This window comes from Podarcis bocagei (assembly GCF_964188305.1).
Source record: "Podarcis bocagei genome assembly, chromosome: 8".
In the NCBI taxonomy this organism is placed as follows: domain Eukaryota; kingdom Metazoa; phylum Chordata; class Lepidosauria; order Squamata; family Lacertidae; genus Podarcis; species Podarcis bocagei.
This window is the reverse complement of record NC_138133.1, coordinates 87,082,287-87,091,406: the sequence shown is the minus strand read 5'-3', so window position 1 is coordinate 87,091,406 and position 9,120 is coordinate 87,082,287. Positions and strand designations below refer to the sequence as shown.

The 9,120-nt window shown below is 48.7% G+C and overlaps 1 protein-coding gene across 2 annotated transcripts in view; it reads left to right on the top strand.

The window, feature by feature from the left end:
* Nucleotides 1–2,646: 2,646 nt before the first annotated feature.
* SLC45A4 (solute carrier family 45 member 4) overlaps nucleotides 2,647–9,120 on the top strand; it is a 133,452-nt gene continuing 126,978 nt past the window's right edge. For both annotated transcript variants that reach the window (XM_081204571.1, XM_081204574.1), the window contains exon 1: nucleotides 2,647–2,883. The gene's annotated coding sequence lies outside the window, so the exon portion shown is untranslated. The remainder of the gene's footprint in view (nucleotides 2,884–9,120) is intronic.

Genomic DNA, 9,120 nt, shown 5'->3' with positions numbered 1-9,120 from the left:
CCTGCACCTGGGCCTGCCAGGCCAAACACGAACCCAGCCGTGTTGCAAGGATCATGACACCAGCCGTGCTGGAGTGGTTTTTGCCTGCCTGGAATGTGCCCTTGAATTCTGATAATGGCTCTGGCTTGCTTGAGAAGAGGATGGAGAGCCAGGCAGTGATGGTGGGGAAAGCCTACTGTACAACAGGCGAAGTTCATATCAGTGGCTCATTGCAACTGCCGCTAGGAAAATTAGAGCAAATTATATAGCAAAAATAGCCACCAACTGTAAAGGAGATGAATTTATTTGACCCTATCTACATCAATATATATTCTATCTTTACCAAACTCCGAAAATAATTGCACATTGTATTAATTAACATTATTTTTTAATATATTAGTGGCCATGTGATGATTCTAGCCTAAAAATTTTATTGTTTAATGTCTTAACCTGTATATTAAGGTACTTTTATAGCTCTGTTTAGAGTAGGTAATGTCTTGATAATATAAATATTTTAAGTTTTTTGTATTAATCCAGCATATTTTCTTTTAATTGCTGAATGATTCCGTGCACATTGCGGCAGCCTTTGGCTATGTGCAATAAAACTGACTGACTGATATCAGTGGCTCCACCTACTTTTGCCTGTGGCCCCACCCACCACTGGCATGTTTAGCTTTGCAACATAGCTATGCCACTTTGCAGGACTCCATATCTACACACACACACACTGTGTGTGTGTGTGTGTGTGTGTGTGTGTGTGTGTGTGTGTGTGTGTGTGTCCTTGTTTGTTTTGTTCTGTTTTTACAAAGGAGACCTGTCCTGGTTCATTTGCACAATTAACAATTGATAGAGAAGGCTTTCCTGTGGGGTTAGGATTTGATAGCACGTAGCTCGTTAAATGCATTTTCTATTTTAGGTTTTGCTTTTTCAGTACATTGACAATAGCTCATTCATACACAAGCTAGCGCTGGCGTCATCGATCCCAAAACTCAATTTAAACCAGGCTTCGGGGATCCAGGTTCCTTGTTCTTCAAGCCAGGTTGTTGAGAAATCAGCCAGAGCACTGCAGAGAGAGTGCTGCTCTGTCCCTGGGCATTGGAAAATGCAGCCAAGCCATTCTCCCTGCTCGCAGATGCGGGAATTGCAGCTTGGTCGTGTTTTAACATGCCCAGGGAGTATTTTGCTCATGTTCTGCTTGGAAAGGCACAGCTGCGACACAGAAGGTATTGTTATCCGGAGCAACCCTGACCATGGACTGGCAAGGCGACGCTGCCTTCAGTCAACTCCTGACTGTGCAGACTGCAAGAATATCAGGGCAGCATAGTGGAAGGGGAAAGGATAACTTGGTTGGTAGAAAAGGAGACTCTTGATCTCCAAGTTAAGGGTTCGAACCCCATGTGGGGCAAAAGATAATGGCATTGCAGGGGGTTGGGCTGCTAGATGACCCTTGTGGTCCCTTCCAACTCTGCAATTCTATGATTCTATGAAAATGGAGTGACATTAGGGCAGGGCTGTGGTTCAGGGCTAGAGCACATGATTCACATGCAAAAAAAGATCCCAGCCACCCTAAATCCTGCAACATCTAGGAGGGCTCTTCCTACCTGGTTAAGATGTCTGTTACCTGATTAGTTTTCCAGGATCTGAAATCCCCCAAACTCCTGTTCATCTGCACATGTGCAATGGCTGTTTCAGCTGTACGCACCTCAGCTTACTTTTCCTAAAGGGATGGTGGCTGGTTTGACCGGGAATGCATCAAACAACCGTATTGCTGAAGAAACTCCAGGTTGCATATGGGCTGTGGCTGGTGTCATATATTTTGTTGTTGTTGTTTAGTCGTTTAGTCGTGTCCGACTCTTTGTGTCCCCATGGACCTGAGCATGCCAGGCACTCCTGTCTTCCACTGCCTCCCACAGTTTGGTCAAACTCATGTTGGTAGCTTCGAGAACACTGTGCAACCATCTCGCCCTCTGTCGTCCCCTTCTCCTTGTGCCCTCCATCTTTCCCAACATCAGGGTCTTTTCCAGAGAGTCTTCTTTTCTCATGAGGTGGCCAAAGTATTGGAGCCTCAGCTTCACGATCTGTCCTTCCAGTGAGCACTCAGGGCTGATTTCCTTCAGAATGGAGAGGTTTGATATTCTTGCAGTCCATGGGACTCTCAAGAGTCTCCTCCAGCACCAGAATTCAAAAGCATCAATATATACTTAGCTTCAAACACCAGCAGTGAGAGCATGTTGCAGCTAGAGCCACAGCTGACTTGGGGGCACATAACTCGGATGCCACTGATGTCTCACTCATCAGCAGGGAAATGCTTGGGCCATATCCATCCCCTTGTCTGCCCTCTTACCTTTCGGACACCCCGATCTTCTAGACGTTAATGCAATCTGCCTCCAGTTGAGTTTAATGCCAGAAAGCCAGTCAGTTCTAATGGCACTAGACATTACTCAAATTAGCTACGCACCCTTTCATACACGCCTGAGGACCACCGCCCCCCAAGGAGAGACCTGCAACATCCATTTTTAGCCTACTTTAACGAGGGACATCGGCAAATATTGAGTCGCAGGACAGAACCGGGCTTTGAATGCCGTCGTCACCTTAGGGGTCATCAAGCATCGGGCATACATTAAGCAAGCAATTTTGCTTTTTATCTTAATATGTGCTGATCTCATCCATCAGGGAGGGGGGTTGGGGAGCGGGAAGGCTGCGAGGGGAGAGCATCTTCCTCGTCCGCGGATGTACCCAATACGATGGTGGGGGAGAGGAAGAACTTGCAAGCAAGCAAGCAAGCAAGCGCCGCAGGATCGGACTGGATTTTGGAGAGGAGAGGAAGCGGGGGTCCTGTTTCTCAGCCAGCTGCCTCACTGGGACTGCTGGGACTGCTGGGGAGGAAAAGAGAAGCGAGAAAGGGTAAGTCAGCAAAACCAGCTACCTCTATCATGACCATCCCCTGCTATCAGCAGTGAGCAAAGCAGTTTTGTTGATGAGTGGAGGCAGAAGAAAAAAGAGCGAGAGCTGTACGTGTGTGTGTGTGTGTGTGTGTGTGTGTGTGTGTGTGTGTGTGTTCTAGCATAGATGGTGGAACTGGCCGGAACTGATATTTTGCTACTTTTCAAAAAAGAAGAAGAGGGAAATGGCACTTAAGGAGCAGCCTGCACAATTCCTTCTCCGAAATATAGCAGCCGTTCAGGGCTGATGAAAGGCTGATGAATTCAGACGTCTGTAAGCTCTGCTGGTGCAAGGCAAGGCAAAGGGAGCTGTGTTATTGATATTGTATAACAGCTTCGAGTGTGTTAGATAAAGGCTGTTCGGAATGAATTGGGCAAGGTCACATGGGACACGGCGGAGTGGCAGGAATGTAAATACACACATGCATCTCAATGGGAGCGTGCTGTAGGTTTCTTCGACCTGTGAAATTGAGAGCGGGGTTCTGAGTGCTGAATAAGGGGACCCGGTGCAGAGGGTCCGATGGCTGAATGTTCAAATGGAGTGCAAAAGGAGGGGGGAGTTTTCACTGCTGCAGCTTCTCTCACCACCACCGCCTGACACCTGCCAAGAGCTCCTCTGCTTGCTTCGTGTTCCTTTTATGGGCTTTTATCACACGCATTAGACAGCTGGGTGGTAAACAAATGGGGTTAATGGATCATGAAATGAATGCTGGTTCTGCAGAAGGATTCAAGGCGTGGTGAGCTTTGCATCTGGTCACCTAAGTGCTGTTGTGCAGGTGTGAGGAATCGACACCTTTTACACCAGCAAACCACAGAGGGGCTGCCCCAAAACCCTCTCTCCTTTTTTTTATTTGCTAAACCATGCTGTTGGCCCATAATAATAATAATTTATTTGTACCCTGCCCGTCTGGCTGGGTTCTTCAAGCCACTCTGAGTGACTTCCAGCAGACATAAAAACATAGTAAAACATCAAACCTTAAAAAGGGTTGCCTTCAGATGTTTTCTAAATGTTATATAATTACTCAGGGGTGAGCTCCCTTGCTCGGTCCCTGCTCCCGCCAACCTAGCAGTTTGAAAGCACGTCAAAGCGCAAGTAGATAAGTAGGTACCACTCCGGCGGGAAGGTAAACGGTGTTTCCGTGCGCTGCTCTGGTTCGCCAGAAGCAGCTTAGTCATGCTGGCCACATGACCCAGAAGCTGTACTCCGGCTCCCTCGGCCAATAAAGCGAGATGAGCGCCGCAACCCCAGAGTTGTCCGCGACTGGACCTAATGGTCAGGGGTCCCTTTACCTTTACATCTGATGGGAGGGCATTCCACAGGGTGGGTGCCACTACCAAAAGTGCCCTCCGCCTGGTTCCCTGTAGCTTCAATTCTCGCACTGAGGGAACCATCAGAAGACCCTCATTACTCGATCTCAGTGTCCAGGCTGAACGATGGGGGTGGAGATGCTCCTTCAGGTATACAGAGTGAGAAGCATTAGCATTATAAAGCAAGAGGCTAAAAAAGTGTGACTAAATACAATTGTCTTCGCTAAAAGTAAGCAATGAAGAGGCTGGGCTTACTTCCCCTTGGAGCCTTGGCCAAATCCTCCACACTCCAAACCAGGGGTCAGCAAACATTTTCAGCAGGGGGCTGGTCCACTGTCCCTTCAACCTTATGGGGGGCCAGACTATATTTTGAAGAGGGAAAAAATGAACGCATTCCTATGCCCCACAATTAACCCAGAGATGCCAAGAGAGGGTCCGTGTGATATTATCTGAACTCCCAACAGCAGCCTCATTCTGGGCCAGCTGAAGCCTCTGGACTGACCAAAGGCAGCCCCTTGTGAACTATATTACAGTAACGTAGCTTTGAAGTGGGAGTCAGTGTGATGTATTGTTTAGAGTGTTGGGCTAAGACCTGGGAGACCAGGGTTCAAATCTCCACTCAGCCATGAAGCATCCTGGGTGACTGAGCCGCTCATTTGCCTCTCAGCCTAAGCTACCTCACAGGGTTGTTGTGGGGGATTAAATGAGGAGGGGGAGAATCGTTGAGCTCCGTAGAGAAAAAGGTGGGATATGATGGCGATGAAAGAAAGAAAGAAAGAAAGAAAGAAAGAAAGAAAGAAAGAAAGAAAGAAAGAGATGTGCATAAGGTTGGGAGGTCAAGAGCAAGGAACATGCTCCCAAGAATGACACTTGTGATGATGATGATTACTATCATTGTTATTTTCTAGTTAGTTTTCTTCTTCTTCTTCTTCTTCTTCTCCTCCTCCTCCTCCTCCTCCTCTTCCCCCCTTCTCCCTTCTCCCTTCTCCCTTCTCCCTCTTTAGCAGTGCCTTCCCATTCTCATTGCCACTTCCAGTTGTCCTACAAATTAGACTCTGAGGGTAGCTTTGAGGGCCGGCCCACCCATGAGGCAAGGTCAGGGAATCACCTCAGGCAGCAGGTTCCATAGGGGCAGCAGATCTAATGTAGATCTTAATTCAGGGCTAGCCCACTGTGGTGATCACACAGGGTCCCCGGATGTTTAACGGTCTGTTGATCCCTGTGCAACCACTCTGATCGCTTCCCTGCTGCCATCAACCCATTACTCTCTGGTAAAACACTGAGTCCAGTCAGTTGTTAAAAGTGAACAAAAAAGAAAACCACCAAGTTTATTTTACAAACATTGACAAGTTTATGGTTTCTCAGATAATATTCCTGTCAGTATCTTAACTTTAGTTTCTTTACCGGCCTATACCTTCCTAATACCTTCTGACTGATTATCTCAACTGTTTGACTGACTCCTCTTAACAGATTCTCTCACTCTCTCACACCAGACTAGCCCAACCCACAGATTTATCTTCCCTCTCTTGTCTAAGTCCAGACTGTCTTCTCAACCACTCTAACTCCTCTTAACAAATTCTCTCTGTGCTTAAACCTTATACACAGTTAACTCTGGCCCTTGGGTTCCCATTGGTTAGTCATTTTACAATTAGTCAACCCTTTCTCTGGGACGTGGGTGGCGCTGTGGGTTAAACCACAGAGCCTAGGACTTGCCAATCAGAAGGCCGGCAGTTTGAATCCCCGCGACTGGGTGAGCTCCCGTTGCTCGGTCCCTGCTCCTGCCAACCTAGCAGTTCCAAAGCACGTCAAAGTGCAAGCAGATAAATAGGTACTGCTCTGGCAGGAAGGTAAACGGCGTTTCCATGCACTGCTCTGGTTCACCAGAAGCGGCTTAGTCATGCTGGCCACATGACCCGGAAGCTGTACGCCGGCTCCCTCGGCCAATAAAGCGAGATGAGCGCCGCAACCGCTGAGTCGGCCACGACTGGACCTAATGGTCAGGGGTCCCTTTACCTTTTTAACCCTTTCTCTATGAATCCAGTATGATGTCACACACATAGGAGGGCAAGCGCCACACCCACCTATGAAACAAGGGGAGGTGGTGTCTTCAGCTGCTCCTTATCTTGCAGGCACCTCTTCCGGAAAATAAGAAAGGCGCTTGCCAGCTGCAAAGGGTTGATGCACTTCCAATCTGGCACAGGGAGGGCTTGCAGGGGCCAGAGAAAGATCAGGCGGGTGGCCATCAGTCACCCTCCTGTTTCACTTTGCTCAGAGCAAAGTTGGCATGGCTGTCTCTTCTTGAAGGAGACACATGGGTCTGATCTCAGCAAAGTGGACTAATCCTCTCCCCACCACTGCCTTTCTCAAGAGCAGGAATTAAATATCCCAGGGAGGAAGGACGAATGCTAAGCTCACATTAACGCTTGGCTCAGAAAGGCTGCGCTTGCGTGGCGAGTTCCCGCCTCCCCCCTCAGAAATAAAGACACGAGACACAAGAATTCGAGTTAATAGGTCAAATTAGGCCACAACTTTATTGATTACAGGAATTGAGCAGTATTGGCTTAGGCATTGGTACTAACAACTAACTGGCTTCAGCCTGCTTGCTTGAAGACCGGTAAGGGTTAACCACCAGTAGGGGGAGTCCTGCTGAGGCACGTCAACTAGGACCTCCCCCCGGGGTCACTGTGCGGGGGCCCACACCTCCCTAGGCTTAGGACAAGGCCATGCCCCCCGGAATCCTTTACCGGACTACCCTTAATTTGGGGGAAGGTGATGGCGCTCCCTCCCCCCCTTCATCTGCATAACAATCTGCACAACCCCTACCAATGCCTAACCGCCAATACCGAGGAGTTGTGACGGATTGCTATGAGGTAGGTGAAAACCAAGTGACTGGTGCCAATCTGCCAATTGGAAAAATTCCTACCAGGCCCCTTGTCGGCGACCAACCAAAGTCCATAGCAACGTCAGAGAGCCTAGCCTAATGGGTGGGAGGGGAGGGAAAACCTGGATAGCTGTGGCGCAGGAAAGAGGGAGACCCTCGACCGCGCCAGACCTAAGTACAGCGAGGCCACGCACCTGGGCCACCTGATTGGCTGGCCCGGGGACGACGCATCTGAGGATTCCCTGGTATCGCAGGGGCTGAAGACAGCCCCCGCGAGTGTGGGGAGGGGCGTGAAGCCCACAACCCCACCTCCTCCCTAGCTCGGAAGTGGCTTTGTGCTAGAATGGACGGCAAGCACTTTTTTAGTCCCTCTCTGCATGGAGACATTTGTTGCCTATCTGGGTAAACTGGGCCATTGGCTCCAGTCAGTGCTCCTGCCGATGAACTGAGTAAAAGCGGCTGCATTCCTGGTGTCTTAACTATTTATTGATTTAACTATTTATTGAGTATACCTGAAGGAGCGTCTCCACCCCCATGGTTCTGCCTGGACACTGAGGTCCAGAGCCGAGGGCCTTCTGGCGGTTCCCTCATTGCGAGAAGCAAAGCTACAGGGAACCAGGCAGAGGGCCTTCTCGGTAGTGGCGCCCACCCTGTGGAACGCCCTCCCATTAGATGTCAAAGCGATAAATAACTACCTGACATTTAAAAGACATCTTAAGGCAGCCCTGTTCAGGGAAGTTTTTAATCTGTGATATTTTACTGTATTTTTGGAAGCCGCCCAGAGTGGCTGGGGAAACCCAGCCAGATGGGCGGGGTACAAATAAATTATTATTATTATTATTATTATTATTATTATTATTATTATTATTATTATTAGCCCACCCAGTGCCAACTGCAGGTTTGGAGTGGGGTGGGCAAGGCAGCCTTGTGAGCCAACCTCTGCACTGCTGCCACTCATATTCTTCACCAAAGGAAATCAACGCGAGTAAGTGCTGCACGCCTGGAACTCCTCACTCTTTGGAGAACTGGGCAAGGGATGCAAGAATTTATTAGCACTAAAATTATGTAGCTAAGACAGTCTAAACCAGCGGTTGTCCACCTGGTCCCTACCGCCCACCAGTGGGCGTTTCAGGATTCTAGGAGGGCGGTAGGGGGTTGTATGGCACAAGCTGAATCATTCTTCCATCGAGAACTGGTGGGAGGTAAGGAAATTTTACCATCAAGAAGGATGCATTTGTTGACTACCCCGATCTAAACTGTTACGGGAAAATCTAGGTGCGAGGCTGCTCAGTCACCCAGCTGGTCGGGCAGAGCCCGCGGGTCCCTGCGGAATAAAGGAAGGAGTCCAGCCACCAACCGGAGCAAATAGCTGTAGACCAAAGTTTATTGCGCAACAGGTTCAAAGAGGGATTTTGAACCCCGAGGATGGGGTGACAAGGACTTTTAAAAGTTTCTACAGTGGTGCCTCGCAAGACAAAAAGAATCCGTTCTGTGATTCTCTTCGTCTAGCAGTTTTTTCGTCTTGCGAAGCAAGCCCATTGACGGATTAGCGGATTAGCGCTTTTAGCGGCTTTTAGCGGCTTTTAGCGGCTTTTAGCGGCTTTTAGCGGCTTTTAGCGGCTTATCTGCTTATCGGATCAGCTGAGAAGCGGCTTAGCGGCTTAGAAAAAGGGGGGAAGGGGAAAAAACTCGCAGGAACTCGCAAGACATTGTCGTCTTGCGAAGCAAGCCCATAGGAAATTTGTTTTGCGAAGCACCTCCAAAACAGAAAACTCTTTCGTCTAGCGAGTTTTCCGTCTTGCGAGGCATTCGTCTTGCGGGGCACCACTGTATCTTATCCCAGCATACAGTTCATTAAGCACCATCACTACATCATTGCTACATCAGAAAAGGGGAGGGTTATACATGATTAACATAGGAGGAATGTGTTGGGGCAACAGGCGGATACAGGATATGTATTGGGAAGTACATTCTAAGAACCTACTACAAGAGGAAAAATAGAACTTTGGT